The 14,928-nt window shown below is 46.0% G+C and overlaps 1 long non-coding RNA gene across 1 annotated transcript in view; it reads left to right on the plus strand.

Moving 5' to 3' along the window:
* The first annotated feature begins 838 nt into the window (after positions 1-838).
* The window catches only part of LOC149868783 (uncharacterized), a 58,873-nt gene continuing 44,783 nt past the window's right edge, over positions 839-14,928 (plus strand). Inside the window, exon 1 of the long non-coding RNA XR_016441028.1 lies at positions 839-1,056. This is a non-coding gene — a long non-coding RNA (uncharacterized LOC149868783). The remainder of the gene's footprint in view (positions 1,057-14,928) is intronic.

Below are 14,928 nucleotides of genomic sequence, written 5' to 3' on the forward strand. Positions count from 1 at the left end.
TATTGCCTACACAGCTCAGGAACAGCTTCCATTCAAAACCCACAATTATCTGGGGAGTATTTCCTTATTCAGTCACTCTGTGTATGAACACCAGGCCTCCAAGCGATTTGCCAACTTTGAACTGATTACTGTAATAACCCAGTTTCACCAACTTTCACAGGCAATAGCACTACACTTCTGAGCTATTGTCTCTCTCATCTGACATTATAATACTCAAGGACTGAGGTAGATCATTGCAAATCTCTAGGACCCTGGTTCCCTTACACAAAGTCTTTGTTAAGAAAAAGCCACTGCTAAAACTCCCACCCCTTCCCGTGGGAAGCAACTACCCCCAGAAGCAAATCAAAGAAATATTACTTCCGTAAATGCTGCCAGCTGACAGCCCTGACTGTTTGGATGGGTATAGGTAGGCAATAATACATAGTAGGTCAGCACTTAAATAGGAATTATCATTATTTTGTAGGGAGCTGGGTGAGGGGAGAGCAGGAACCAAGACACAAAGTAGAGAAGTTATTTGGTCAGTACCCCAAAACAAATGGGTTACAATGCTTGCCTTGCCTTCCACCCCAAAGTCCAGTAAAATACATGGGTCTGGTTGGACCTAAGGCTTGTTGTGAGGCTTATGGTTAGGCACCACTGGAATTTAGGCTCTGGTGAGGGAAAAGTGCAATCCCTGCAAGCTCACTAGAGCCAATTTCAGGCTTTTTTTTCAGGGTGGGCTCTCCAACACCTCTGATTGGCTGAGGGAGCTTGCTGCAGGGCTGATTACCATTGAACAGCAGGACACAGGCTGTTCTTCATTCGTTTTAAGAAAGTAAAGCTTGCCACTTATTAAGCAACAACTTTTAAGTAAAGCTCACCACTTACAATGCTTAATGAAACCATCATAAACTTTATTAAACAACAACTTTTATTGAGTGCTAACTTTTATGGAAGCGGGGAATTGAACAACCTGAGTGAGCCCTGGCAGGAGCTCAGCCTGTAGCTGGCTGCCCTTGAAATCGTATGGGGCTTCCACAGTGTTTCCAGGGCTCTTCTGCCTTCTCCGCACTTCCAGTAAGTATTTTAAAACTTTTTTCCCCACCCTCCCTTTCCCCTACAGTTCCAGGCCATTTCCGGCCAAATTGCAGTTTTCCAGGGCTTTTGAGAAAATGGTAAATTTCAGGCTTTCCTCTGAAATCCTGAGTCCCAAATTACAGTGGCCCCTAAGTTATTGTGGAAGAAATTTTTCTTTTATCCAAAGTAGTTCACCCTTCCCTCTTTGACTAGAGCTTCTACGCTGCCTTTGCTTTACACTTCAGAGTGAAAACAGTGTGCTAGTGGAGAGTTGCCAAGAAAAGGCAGAACTGCAAGCAACACTGTATCCTCTCCTTGGACAGAAATCTTAACAGCCCTGACTAGCTTGCTAACTGTTTCTACCTCCTGCTGCATCAGAGATGAAGCAAGACACGTGTCTGTAGTATTGACACTGCAAAATCCCACAGGTTTCATTTTATATTGTGTCCAACCATGCTGTAGCTGACAGTTTAGCACCAAATGACACAAGCCCTGCAAGTCAGGCTTCTCTTGAAGTTTCCTCTTTGTATATAGAGTACTAGCATGGTTGATGGAAATTTCCAACAATCTAATAACTCCCAAAAGTTAAGAATCCAGTAATGACAGAATTTTTTTTGCTTTCTTTCTAATATCCTGCCTGTAATTTGCATCTCTCTGTATTCATTAGTCATCTGTTACAGAAAATACAGTCATAAATATAACTTCCACTAGTGAATATATGTCATAAAAACAGCACTTTGCTTTACTTAAGTTTATCCTTCCTTCTGCCACTCACACATGAAAGATCATTGACTTTTACTGACATATCTCATCTGTCCAATTAGTAGGAGCTACAAGTAGTCTTCCATGCAGCCATCTTTTAAATTTATTTGGTTTGACCTAACATCACAGATGGAACTAATATCCATGTCTTCATAACATTTGGAATGAAGGAATTAGGAATGCAACACTATATTGCCTAGCTATCTGACCTCATTGTAGGGTAAAATCTTCTCCACTTCCATCATGTTGTGATGTGTTTCACTCAAAGGTCAGGAAATGATCGTGGTTGAGTCCCGGTTTACATTTAATGTTTGCATCAGCTTAACTTCAGAGACCCATATACAGGTAAGTAAGTGCAAAATGGTGTTTGGACTTAGTTAACTTGATATCAAGATATTCAAACAGGCTTCTGAGCCTGTAACAGTTTAAAATCACAGCTGTGCTTAAACTGCTGCAACTGTGAATGTAGACGAAACTTGGGAATCAACTGCTTCAGCTAACTTAGCTTTTCTCCCTGTCTTGTTGATGGGCTAATTCAACTGGGGCTATGCAGCTTCAACTGTATGCTTCCTTAACTGGCCTATCAGTCCTTGGGTGCCAACAAAAACACCAGGAAAGGTCACTAACAATATTCCAATGAAAAAGCCATGTAGCATTTTGGCTTTGAGATTAGTCCTTTTGGATGCCCAGCAAATTTATGCCACACCTATACTTCTCACCACTGCTGGTTGGAAAAAAGGAAAGAGAGCACAGCAAAGGAAAATATGTTGGGTGGAAGGAGATTACAATCACTTCTCCTTCCCCCCCACCCCCACCCCCACCCCCATTTCATATTATGCAAATGAAGCTACACAAAGGATGTGTCTACACAAGACACTTTAATGCATATTAGCCTAAGCTAATGTGCATTACAGGCACATGTCTATATGTGCACACCCTTAATGCACATTAGCTTAGGCTAATTGCTCCTTAATTTGATACCTGCAAATGCAGGTATCACATTTAGGTGCGATTAGTTAATGCACATTAATGCATGTGTAGACATGACCCAGCACTAACCTGCCCCAGGGAAGATGTAAGCATGTTGGGATGCTGGGCATCTGCCCTATGGCCCTGCCCCCTTACCCCCACCCCCAGGCTTGAAGGCCCAAAATATTGTAACTTGTTTTTCCCTTGTTTATAGTTTCCCAGTTGTAAATGGGTTTTCTATTGGTGGGTGGGTAGGGTGGTACAGCAGAAGCAGGGAGGAACTTTTGTTTGTTGAGAGGGGCAGGATGGGGGTGGGTCTTGTAAGGGAAATAAAGTTCTTTTGTTTCACCCACGTATGCTTCCTGACAGTGGTGCTGGGGGTGGGCAGGGGGCAGGGGCTGTGTGGGTGGTGGGGAAGGCAGGCCGGAGTAGAGAGTACAGGAAGAGGGGATCAGGCAGAGCCTCCTACAGCCAGTACCTTGGCCCCTACTAGCAGGTGCATGGCTGTCCTGGGCCTGGGTGGGGGGGAAACCTGCTGGGACCAGCAGAGCCAGCACCAGCAGGAGTGTGGGGTGCAGATTGTTGCTGGCAGAGACTTAGCTGGAGCAGCAGGGTGCTGGGCATTGCTGGCTAGGGTTGGAGCAGCCCTGGCACAAGGAGCCAGGGTGGGCAGGGAGGGAGCTACCTGTGTGTTGCCCCTGCACTGGGCACATGGCTCCTGGGCAGGGAGGGGGCTGGCCAGGGATCAGAGATTCCCAGATGGCTTCTAGGTGCTGGCAGCTAGTTCTGGCTTCAACATGGCAGCCATGTAGGCAGAGGCTGGAGTTCCCCCAATGACAACAGGAGCACATGGCAAGGCTGCAGGGACTTGAGACCAATTTTAGTGCCAAGTCCAGGGATTCAGGACTAACTTTAATACAGATTCCCTGCATGTGTAGACACATGCCAAAATTGCTTAACGCATATTAGCTTAAGGCACATTAAATTTAGTTATGCTTAAATGCACATGTAGATGCACCCAAAGAGTAAGTAAATTACAGCTTTTCTAAAAATATTTCACTTGAAGTTATGTTGCTTGATAAATCTAAGCTATACTGAATGAATCAGTTAGCAGCATCAAGATGGCTAAAAGTCCCTGAGTTTTGTTTGTGTTTTGTTTCTCATCAAGAATATAGTTCATTGGATGAGGTTTAAAAGCCTCTGATTAAAGACATACTTTGCTTGATGGAATTTCATTTGTAACCACAGTTTTATATGAAACAAAATTCAAACGAATTTTTCACCCAGCACTCCATCTCCCTTACACTCAGCCCTGGTAGACTGGTTGAAAATGCATACATTCTCACTGCTCTTCCCCCACCATTAAGGAAGGAAAGAAAACAAATAAACCAGCTCTTAAAGCTGCCAAACTTGTATATGCAATTCTTTTATTTTCCCTCTGAAAGTGGAAAGAGAAGCAGGCAGACAGCTTGGTGACTTTGGGAGCTCACTCACTCACTAAGGCGTTTCATGTATTTGATGACATCCAACCAACCTAATAGCTCTATTGCTCTGTGCTTTCCATCTATTCCTTAACATGACTACAAACTATATTTGGAAGATATAGACACCCCAGAGGAGAATACTGCATAATACAGTTTTAGTCATTGTGATTATCAAGAAATAATGTCTATCTAAAGGCAGCCAGAGAAACAGTTTTATAAGCAAGCTACCAACAACTCTTCTGGAAAACCTATTACAACACATGCCCAATGTTATTGCTATTGAAGTACTTTAAGCCAAACAAACAGGGGCTTCCAACAGCAAATATTTTGATACATTTTTGTTCAGTAAATGAGTGTCTTTATAGAAGAAAACACAGACTATGTTGCTTATTTTGTTCTTTGAGTATATGGCTGAATATTAATCGGACATGAGAGATTAAAGGAAAAATTGTAATTTATAAACACCCCCTCCCAAAGAAACCCCCAAAACACTTGGACTGGTAGATGACATTTTTATAAGCCTTTTGGGTTTACTTTTCTGACACCCTTTATCAAACTAGACATTTCTATCAGAAACTTAGGTTTGGAATACATCCCAGGTTGATAGTGTTGGCTTGGAAATGGCATTTGTGTTAGCACACCTTTGGGTGCCTGCTACTTTAAGGGCTGGAACAGGCAATTGGCAGGTGCCTGATTAGGGTGGCCATTTTAAAAATAAGGTCAGCCAGGCAGAACTGCTAGAGTGTTGCTTGTAGCTGAGGGAGTAACATTACCCAGCTGAGCTAAGACTCAAAACATCTTGGAGGTAAGGGAAGGAGCTTATGGGGATGGTTTGGAGGCTGCTGGTCATGGGCATGACCTAAAACTATACCTTGCCAGGGATGGGTGGCCTGGTGGGGCTCCTAGTGGCATGGGAGCCCCCAGAAAATGCCAGGCCAGTAACCACTCTGGTGAAAGGCAGGTCAGGGAACCTTAATAACCTCTAGCCCCATCTTTGGGTGGGTTACATCTAGGAAGTGGGGCCAGGCAGCAAGGCCACCTGAACCCACAAGGGATTGAGACCCCAAAGACTCCAGAAGGGGATAGAAGCGTAGCCCCAGAGAGGGGGTGGTAGCATGGTCCCAGGGAGGGAACAGGGGTATAGCTGTAGGAAAGAGTGCAGAGTTGTGGGGCCCCACATAGAGTAGGGTTGAATAGGAGTAGGCCTGAAGGGCTGTGTGTAAGGAGGTGCTGAGTAGGGCTGAACAGGGATTAGGCCTGAAGCACAGTCCCAGGGGTGTGTTGAGTAGGGCCAAACTGGGAGTAAGCATGAAGGGCAGTGCAAGGGCCAGCCCCATAAGTAATAGGTTATGAGGATGATGAAAAGACCCCAGGGTGGGGCGTGGTGTAGAGGCCCTAGAGTGGGCATAGTAGAAACCCCATGTGTGGGGAAGCAGCCAAGGTATGTTCATGGATACCTGAAGCCATAGTTTGGGCCAGAGGCCAGGAGAGAGTTAGGGGTGAGTCCTGACCCCGATAAGTCCTCCACTGCAAGGAAGTTGAGTGTGGGTTGAAAGAAAGACCAAAGGTTGAGCATAATGACCTGCTGCTCCAGGATGGGAGTCAGAGTTCCTCCAAGACCCTGGAGTCATGGTGTTGGTTATGAACGTCATATGGATACCATCTGTGAGGCATGGGCTGTAGTGTCCAGGAGGTTTTGGAGCCACAGATAATGCCCTCTGGCATCAGGGCAAGAAATGGGTAGCCTCCCACCTGTGTAATATGTTAATCATTTTCTATCAAGATGTGGCAGGAGAGAGAGGCAGGTGGTTAGCCTAGAGATGGGTAGGTGGGCCAACATCAGACTGGCCCATGGAAGGCCCCCATTACAGTATTTCAAGGTTTGATTTTGGGGGAAATTGAGATATATGCATAGATATATGTGCTATAAGGGTTCAAGATGAGCCACAGGGGTTAATTAGGTTTCTCAAGAGCCTGGGTTTCACACATAGCTCCATACAGCCCTGGAAGCAGACAGGCTGTCTAGTATGACAAGGCCAATGGATGGACACAGCTTGAGAATTGAGGGGGGCATGCCATAACACAAGATCACAGCCTTCAAGGCAGACAGGTTGTCTAACACAACAAGAACACACAGCCTGGGAACCAAGGAAATATGTACCATACTGTCCCATAACATGAGATAAGTGACACCAGCTGCACAGCCCAAGAGCAGCAGGGGGGCCTGAGCCCTAGTTTTGGGGGAACAGACCAAATTGGGAGAAGACCCAGAAGGCTACATGGACTTGTGACCACAGAGAGACAACCAACCAGGGAGACCCACAGATGAAGAGTCATCAGGAGTCATCAAGGGGAAAGGAGAATACAAAAGCAGAGACTTGAGTTTAACAAAGGGTTCCTCCCTGTCCCCCTCTCTCTTCCTCCTGGTTCCTCCCTTTTTGTCTTGTCTGTCCCTCCCTGTTCCTTCTCATTGCTTCCTGTTCCTCCTTGCTGTCCCTCCTCCTTCTCCCTGAAATGCCCAGGAAGGGTCCCCAGGGCTACCATGGACAAAGGGCATACCAGCAGCCTGTCTCATGCAGCCAACTGGAGAGGGGCTACGGGTCTCAACATCCCACCTCCAGACTGCTGACACCTAAGAGAAAGAGCCTCCGAGTGGAGCCTGCATCCTGACCAGATGTACTTTGACTCTGATGACAGCCCTAGGATTGGCAGATATAGAATTGTTTGTATTGTTGCTTTTTGTTATCACTCTGTATCAGTCAACTCACCTATTGTCAACTGGTAGGTGTTGTAGCCACACTGAGGGTTGTGTTCACCCAGAACAAAGGTATAGGGGCTAGATCCAAATCCAGTGCCAACATGTGGTGACTCTACCAGGACAAGGACAGTAACCTGTCAGGGAATGTGTTGATACAGAGTGACCCTTTCTAGAGGGGTTAGTGGAGACTTGTAGTAAGGTAGAGCTGTATGGTAATTGTGATTAGGGTTGTAAGTGTTGTACAGGAGATGTTTGTTATTGCTGACCAGGAAACTTTGTTTGCCTAGGTAAGGCACAGTAGTGGACATGGTTACATGCTGTGGTCGGCTTGGGATTAAGTAAAAACCTCCTGTTGTGTTTGGAATAGGAAGCTAGAGAGCAGAGAAAGTAATCTCTCTGCTGGACAGGCTGTGTGAATGAACAAGGTCCTTTGACTCTAAGGTCCTTGGGAATAGTTACAGTTTTCTGTGGAGAGAGGACAAGAGCAGTTTTATGTGTTTTGCTGTAGAGTCTGTAAGGTGAAGGTTACAGGTGCAGGTTATGGCAAGGCAAAGTTTTACCCAGGCAGTGCAGCTTCAGAGGGATCAGAGAGGAATGTGAGACAGCTACTCTGGGATCCTGTCTGCACCAGAAAATAGAGGCAGCAGGTGGCACAGAAAGAGACACAGTATGTTACTGGACATCTGCTCAGGCAGTGGCAGAGAATTTGTAATTGAAAAGTAGGGTGAAACTTGTTTCTCCCCTGACCCCTCCAGGAACAGGGAACAACCTAGATGAGAGAGAGATTGTTACCGGAGTGTTTAAAGGCTTGTTTTAGGAAACATCATGGTACAACTGTGTAAACAAAGATCAGTGCCCAGAATTATTTTGAGTTATTCTGGGCAGAGAAAGAGAAATGAACTTATCAGAGGCATGTTTTGTTTTGTTTTGTTCTCTGCAGAAGCATAGTTTGAGGGTTCCCTTTTGAGGTAGGAAGAGCTTTTCCTGGAGGGATTGTGCGTGGTGTGTAATTTGTTACCCACAGTCTTTCAGAGTGGGGTTTCTTGGTCCTGGAACAGAGCTTGCTGGGCTGTGTGTCTGTGAGGGAGGGAGACAGAGATTGTCTTTGGTTTGTAGAAGGCCAGCACAGCATGTGAAACTGTCTGAGAGAGAGAGAGACCAAAATTTTCTGGATGAATTCATTTGCAGAGAGCAAGGCAAGAAGGGGCCACTGATGAGAATGAATTGTGAAGCCTGTAGCCCAGAAAGCGTATGGTTAAGATATGTTAGGGAAAGGAAAGCTGGAAGTTAGGTAAGATCCAGAGAGCTGTTAGAGAGATTTGCTGGAGAAAGTATTGCCATCAGAGTTAAGAGAGATTTGCTAGACCAAGAGACCTGCTGGGAAGTGAGAGATCGATGAAGGTTTGAGAACAGAATCACAGAACACATGAGGTGGAGGTGGCTGGTGACTGTCCCAGTTGAAAAGCCAGGGCTAGGAGCTCCGTTCTACTGGGGCAGGGTGACATTGTCCCTGGCCAGGCTCCGGTGGCAGAGCCCACCCCAAGAGCAGGCAGCTCCCAGGAGGCAGGAGCAACCTCCTGCCCCTTGTTCCCTAGCTGACCAGGAGCAAATTTGCTGCTGGTCAGCCATCTAGATGTGCTGTACTGCACAGTTAATTTGCTACTTGCGTTTGTAGGTAGCAAATTAACTTCCAAGTAAAGCAAATTTCGGCACAGTAAAGGGCAGCAGGTGTAGACAGTGACACTTACTACATAGTAATTCGGTCTACTGAGCCATAAAGCATTTCGTGTAGCCACACCCAGAGATGACAGAATTTATTTTGGCTTTCCTGCTCCCACAGAGGAAATTAAGGCCCCAAGCCTACCAAAGTCATGAATGCTGGGGGGCCATGTTTGGAGCTCCATGTTTCATAGGCATCTTATGCATATTTTACAGAACGCTCATCCAAGCTAAATGATCCATTGTGCTAACATGGTTCATGCTCCCATTTTCTTTGGTAAGAAGAAACTGAGGCCCTTGGCACAGGTTACCTGTATAATGCCAGAAATCTGTGCATTTATGAAATGCTGTGATGTTATAAATTTAGAGTGTTTTAGTATAGTAACAGGTGAAGTCTTCATATCTTTTCAGATCTGCATGACTTTCCACTAGAGGGCTGGTGAGAGCACTCAGCCCAGAAGAAGCAGCTTCCCCAGGGACTGACATGGCCACTTCATTCTGAGAGTGGAGCCACCAAGCTCTCAATGCACAGCAGCAGGGGCTCGGCAAGAGCCTAGAACTGTGGGGAAGCACACTTCCCTGAATCTCTATGGTCCCGCTGAAATAGAGCTTCCCATAGCAAGACCATGCAGTTTCATAGATTTCATAGACATCAGGGCTGGAAGGGACCTCGAGAGATCATTGAGTCCAGCCCCCTGCTCAAAGGGAAGTTGAGGGAATCGGGGTTTTCCAGCTCCATGGTCTCTCTGTGATTTAAGCTCAGAGTAGTTTCTCTCAGCAGGAAGGGGGTGAGGAACCACTGGAGTTTTGGAGTCGGTAAAGCAGGGAGTTTTGGAAGGGGTAAAGCAGCTGGAGGTGTGCATCCTGGTATCCTGGAGGAATGAAAGTAAAGTGTTTTACCTCCCCTGACCATTCATACAATCCCCTGGAAGAGCATGAATAAAATGTTTCCTAGATAAACTTTTTGAGTAGCTTATCCTTAAAGTGTTTAGAGGGTACTTATGGCAGTTTAACACCCATTAATTAATGACTGCTTTGGTTTTTAGTGCCTTAATAGCAGTTTTAAGGTAACCTGTGCCAAGGTCCTGGGTATGATGTGGTCAGCATCATATCCAGCCATCTTTGACTCTCCAGTCTGAATGACTAAACACTCATTTATAGACGGGTCAGCTGGGGGTGAGGGAAACGTTTGAGTTTATGCTTCCAGAGCTGTTGCAAGACACTTTAACCACTCTGCTCCCACATCCCTACTGATTTACCAGACTTGGGTGTAAACTCTATGTGATCAGCATACACATCTAAGAAGCCAATGATGAAATTAACATAGAGACTAGGAAAAGCTTTTCAATACTAGTGTTGGTAGCCCAGATTAACTTTGAAATGCCTTGGTGAGACATAAGTTGTACATGTGTTGTGGATAAAGACATGACCTTGGGTCATAAACAGGGGTTATATTTCTGCCAGGAGAAAAGCCTTTCTCCAAAGACAAAAAGTGTACAGCTCTTCAAGAGATTTCTTGCAGGAAAGAACAGAATCTTCTTTATAGGTATCTGATCTTACTTCTTGCAGAAGATCTCTTTCCTCCTGATCTAATTTGAGTGGCTGTACACTTTTTGCAAGGGTGGAGGACACCTAGGGTGCCTATAGATGTTCAGGGACCTGCTCTAACTCATGGCGCTTTACACAAAATACCATGAATTAGAGCCCCCCCCTCCCCACCCCCATCTCAACAGATGTCTACCTGTCTTGTCAGGGGCAAGGGCTGGAGCCTGCCTGCACCAGGCCTGGCCAACAGGCAGGGGTGATCCAGCAGCCTCTGAGCCCCAGGGCTGTTAGCGGGGTAGGGAGGTGGAGGAGGGGAGGGAGCGGCAGCACAGACCTGCTGGGTGCTTTGAATGGTCAGAGTTGGGGGTGGGGTCAGGGTGGAACAGAGCCCCCTGGCCTCATAGGGTGCCTCCAGCTACCTTGGCTGGGGTATTGCAGGGGAGGGCAGACCAAGCCTGCAAGGCAACGGGTTTCTGTTCCTCCCAATCCCCGGTCCGTCCAGCTTTGACCACTCAAAGCAGCCAGCAGCTCTGTGCTGCCATTCCCCCACTCCCTCCCTCCCCTGTTGACAGCCCAGGGTGCAGGGCTGGGCTGCTGCTCCAGGGCACAAGCACCAGCCCAGCCCTGTCCCCACATGAAAAATTAACCCTGTGAGGAACGCAAATTCCCTAAGGTGCTCTGCTTTTAGAGCACCTTCATCTAATACCTCACACTTGACCAAAGTTAACATTTTACATGATCAGCAACTTAACACACATGCATGGCTGCAGAGAGCTTTTTAAGTCATAGCTGTAGGGTGTTTTTAGGGGCCCAATCATGCAAAATATATATCTTGTATAGGCACTCTTAATAGCCCTACAGTCCTCTGCTCTCCCTCCCTTGCTGTAGCTCCCAGGCTCTTTTTTTTTTACCTGTAACAATTTCAGAGAAATTTGTGTTGGTTGAAGTGAATGCCTGTCTGTGGCTTTAGACTTCATAACTGCCAGCCCAGTATTTTTCACAAGCACTGGATTCACAAAAGTATTTAAAAATATGGCTAATTTACCTGAAAAAGGGAAAGTTCTTTCAGAAGGAAAAAAAATTAAAAAAATTACATTTGTACTTTGGAATTTCCATTCTGTGTAGTGGCTCTGAGAGGAATCACACATTTCAGTAGATTTATTCATATGGCAAAATATACAAATACTGCCAAAATCAATTCACATCAACTATCCATGTCTAGAAACAGGTTTCACATTGAGAAGGTTTATACAAGGTCCCCGTCTTCTACTTTTGTCCATTTTTGATTTGGTGGCAGGCTGTCAAATATTGTGATATTATATCAGCTGGGATTCCTTCCTCTTCTTCTAAAGTTTTATATAGAATTTTTTAATCACTTCTTAGTAGGAAATCTTTCACTCTTACTGAAAGTTTGAGGAAGAATCCTGCTTGTACTACCACTTGTATTATAGCTCGCATGCATTAAAAAAACCCAAACAAATTGGAGGGGAGGAAACAATGAAAATAAGCTTAAGAAGCTTTAAATCCTTGTGGCCTTATTTGAACTTAATTAAGAAAGTTATCAAGTATGCACTGTGTCAGTAGGTCGCGAAGACAGGAAACAACAGGACTTGATATAAGTTTATTTTGAAACTTACTGGCTGGATTCTGGGTCAAATGCAAACAAGTGACTATTCAAATCTGAGGGAACCCAAATTTACATTTATGTGGTATTCTTTTCAGATAGCAAGAGGAGATAGAGAAGACAATAGCCGGTATATGGAACCTTGAATGGACACTTCATAGTGCTTTATCAACCTGTATAAAAATAGAAAGTCAGATTGTAATGCCCAGTTAAATAGTCATTGATAATCAGAGATGTTACACAGCTCTTTCCATTTATTAGGGGATAAAAAACTATTTTCTATAGGTTTGTGGCTGTATCTATACTATAGGGTAGGGGTATTTTCCCTTGATGTTTGTTTGTTTGTTAATTATTTAGTGCAAGAGACCTTCTTATTTTCAGAGCTGATGCTGAGTAACATGACCTGAGCCTAAGAAAGAGAATGTGCTGTACTTTACCCAGATTGAAGGAAACTAAGGAGCACAGAGAAACCAGAACAGTGGGGTCCAAACCCAAAAGTCTAATGAGTGACTATCCAGCAGAAAGAGACTTAACAGGGCTGAGTGTGTGTGACATCTAATAACATCCCAACCTCCCAGAAAAATCTTGAAACAGCAGGGTGGTACATTATTTGATGTTATCAATAAAATATATGCTATAATGGATAAAGGCAGGAAGTCTACTCATATTCCATTAGTGACATATAAGGTATGTTTATCTGCCTTCACTTCTTTAAGTAAACTGATCCAGTATTAGATCTTTCTTCAGCCCTCATGTTTTGTCAGAATAATTTTCCAATAATGGAATTTTCACGAAAATCAGCTGAAAATTACCTGCATCTCAACAACGTTAGTCATGCACTGCATATATTTGGGTTTTCTTATGCACCACTCTAGCCTAAGTTAGATAGTTAGCTGAAGTGCAGATGTAGTCCAGGTTGGCTCCCAAAGGAGCTGGAGCCTGGTGTTTAGAACTGGAGTTGGAAGCCCTCACCAGATTCAGGATGAGCTGAGGCTAGAAGTCCATGCCAGAAACAAGGTAAGGCAAAGCTTAACCAGGATCAGAAGCCAGAGCTGAAGGTCAAACCAGAATCAGGAGTCAGGAACCAGAACCAAAGAATGCCAAAGGTCTTACTAGAGACAGAAGCTGGAGTCAGAGCCAGGAGTCAAAACAAGACGACCAGAAAGGAAATACACAGAAGATCAAGAGCAAGAACTTTTGCCTCTACCCAAATGAGGAGACTGCAGGCTGGGCCTGGCTTTTAAGGGCTGGAGTGAGTGACATCTGCTGCCTCTGGCTTCAGGTAACTGGCTGCTCTGATTGCCTCACTCAGCTGGACAAGAGTGATGTCCCAGGCTTGCTGTGGGTGGCGCTTATTCTGGACATGACTTGCCCTGATCTCTTGATTGGGACTGGCTGGGTCTTGAGTTTGGGCCTGGCCTCATTACAGTTTATGGGGATTAGAATCACAAAGCATAAAGTTCTAAAGGCGGTATTTCCTGCAACCACTGGCATAAATATATGACATGAAAAAAGTGGGCTGGGATACAAAGAGTTAGTGGAACAAAAGCAAACACTGATCTACCTTACAAATAATAAGCTTGAGAAGGAAAATTCCACTTCCTGCCCATGAGGCCTTTCACTGTTCCTACTTCTGTCTGTTTGACACAGATTTGCTAGGCATGCCACAGGTCTGTGGAAGACTGATTCTATTCATAGTTTCTAGGGTCGGAAGGGACCTGAGTAGATAATCTAGTCCGACCCCCTGCCATGACAGGAAATAATAGTGGGATCAAATGACCCCAGCAAGATGTTCATCCAACGTCCTCTTAAAGACCCCCAGGGTAGGAGCCAGGACCACCTCTCTTGGAAGTTGGTTCCAGATCCTAGCCACCCTGACTGTGAAGTAGCGCTTCCTAATATCTAGCCTAAACCTGCCCTCTGCCAGCTTGTGACGGTTTTTCCTGGTCACACCTGGCAGTGCACGGGGGAATAGTGACTCCCCCAATGCCTTCTGTTCCCCCTTGACTAGTTTATAACATGCCACTAGATCGCCCCCCTCATCCTTCTCTTTGGAGGCTGAACAGGTTCAGGTCCCGCAGCCTCTCCTCATAGGGCCTGCCCTGCTGTCCCCTGATCATGTGAGTGGCCCTCCTCTGGACCCTCTCATAGTTTCATAGTTTCTAGGGTCAGAAGGGACCTGAGCAAATCATCTAGTCTAACCCCCTGCCATGGCAGGAAAGAATATTGGGGTCAAATGACCCCAGCAAGATGTTCATCTAACTGCCTCTTAAACACCCCCAGGGTAGGAGCCTGCACCACTTCTCTTGGAAGCTGGTTCCAGACCCTAGCTGCCCCGACCGTGAAGTAGCGCCTCCTGATATCTAACCTAAACCTACCCTCTGCCAGCTTGTGACCGTTATTCCTGGTCACTTCTGGCGGTGCTCGGGGGAACAGTGACTCTCCCAATGCCTGCTGATCCCCCCCTGACTAGTTTATAACAGGCCACAAGATCCCCCCTCAGCCTTCTCTTTTGGAGGCTGAACAGGTTCAGGTCCCGCAGCTTCTCCTCATAGGGCCTGCCCTGCTGCCCCTGACCATGTGAGTGGCCCTCCTCTGGACCCTCTCCATGCTGTCTACATCCCTCTTGAAGTGCGGCGCCCAGAACTGGACGCAATACTCCAGCTGCGGCCTAACCAGTGCCGCATAGAGAGGGAGGATCACCTCTTTGGACCTGCTCGAGATGCATCTGGATGCATGCCAAGGTGCAGTTGGCCTTCCTGACTGCCTCCCCACACTGCTGGCCCATGTTCATCTTGGAGTCAATGATGACCCCCAGATACCTTTCCGCCTCCGTGCTGACAAGAGGGGAGTTCCCCAGCCTGTAGGTATGGTGCCGGTTGTTCCTCCCGAGGTGCATCACCTTGCACTTGTCTCTGTTGAAGCCCATCCTATTCTCATCCGCCCACCCTTGTAACCTGTCTAGGTCTGATTGTAGCCTGTTGCATCCTTCCAATGTGCCCACGTCCCCC

This window comes from Crocodylus siamensis, chromosome 3, assembly GCF_052110815.1.
Source record: "Crocodylus siamensis isolate JL-2025a chromosome 3, ASM5211081v1, whole genome shotgun sequence".
NCBI classification, from domain to species: domain Eukaryota; kingdom Metazoa; phylum Chordata; order Crocodylia; family Crocodylidae; genus Crocodylus; species Crocodylus siamensis.